This window comes from Penaeus monodon, chromosome 15 (assembly GCF_015228065.2).
Source record: "Penaeus monodon isolate SGIC_2016 chromosome 15, NSTDA_Pmon_1, whole genome shotgun sequence".
Lineage (NCBI taxonomy): Eukaryota > Metazoa > Arthropoda > Malacostraca > Decapoda > Penaeidae > Penaeus > Penaeus monodon.
The window spans coordinates 2,392,476-2,393,628 of NC_051400.1; the positions used below are offsets into that span (position 1 = coordinate 2,392,476).

A 1,153-nucleotide genomic window follows, 5' to 3' on the forward strand; every position below is an offset into this window, starting at 1 on the left:
GTTTCCCTTGTCTGCTTCCTTGGTGTCCCTTTCCTGCTTTTCTTTTCCCCGCTTTCCCTCCTCTTTGCTTGCTTTCCTGCTCCCGCTGTTGGGTTCTCCTTTCCCGCCTGCTTTCCCCCCTTTCCCCGGGTGTTGCTTTGCGGCCCGCTTTGCCCTCCCTGCTTGCTGCCCTTCTCCTCCTTCTGGCCCCTCTCTTCCCCTCCCTTTGTTCCCCCCTTTCTGCTTGCCCTTGGGGTGGCCTCCTCCCTGGCTTTGCTCTCTGTGTTGCTCCTCCTGCTGGCTGCCCTTCTCTGCTTCCCCCTCCTGGCTGCTTCTCCTGCTTTTGGTTGCCTTTGCCGCTTTGCCCTGCTGTTGCTCCCGCCCTTTTTCTTCCCTCCCGGCTGCTCCTTGCTTTGTTTCTCCCTTCTCCCCCTGGCTTTGGCCTGCTTCTCCCGCCTTTGCCCCCCCTCTGCTTCCCCGCTGGCTTTTTCCTCTGCCTGTTTTCCTTTCCCTTCTTTTCTCCCTCCTGTGCTGTTCCTCCCCCGCTGCTGCTTTCCCCTTTCCCTTTTCCCCGCTTGTGCTCCCCTCCTTTGCTGGTTGTCTCCTCCTGCTGCTTGCTGCCCTTGCTTCTGGCTTTTCCCCCCTGTTGCCGGGCTCCTGCTCTCGGTTGCTCCCTTGCTGCTGCCGCTGCGTGCCCTGGCTTTCTCCTGCCCTTTTGCTCCTCCCTGCTTTGCTCCCCCGCTCCCTGCTGTTGCCCTTCCCCCTGCTGCTTGCCTCTCCTCCCTTTTTTCCCCCCCGCCTCTCTGCTTTTTTTCTCCCGTGCGCCTTTGGGTTTCCTCCCCCTGCTGCCTTTTCCTTTTGCTCCTCCCTGCTTGCTCCCCTGCTCTGCTTTTCTGCCTTCCTGTTTTTTGCTCCCCTCGGCTTGCTGTTTGCCTTTCCTCTGCTGCTTGTCTCCTCCTGTGCTGTCTCCCGCTGCTTTGGCTTCTCCCTTTCTTCCTGTTTTTGCTCCTCCCCTTGCTGCTTTCTGTGTTCCTCCCCCTGCTGTTTCCCCCTGCTGCTGTTTCCCCCCTCCTTCTTGTCCTCTTTTGCGGGTTTCCCCCTCCTTTCTGTTGCGTGTTTTTCTCCCCCCTGTGGCCCCTGGTTTTTGCCTCCCTTCTGGCCCTGCTTTGCCTCC

General features: G+C 59.6%; 1 protein-coding gene across 1 annotated transcript in view; it reads right to left on the bottom strand.

Moving 5' to 3' along the window:
* Positions 1–1,153, bottom strand: part of LOC119582090 (protein argonaute-2-like) — a 38,101-nt gene that overhangs the window by 30,646 nt on the left and 6,302 nt on the right. The gene's annotated exons all lie outside the window — the stretch shown is intronic.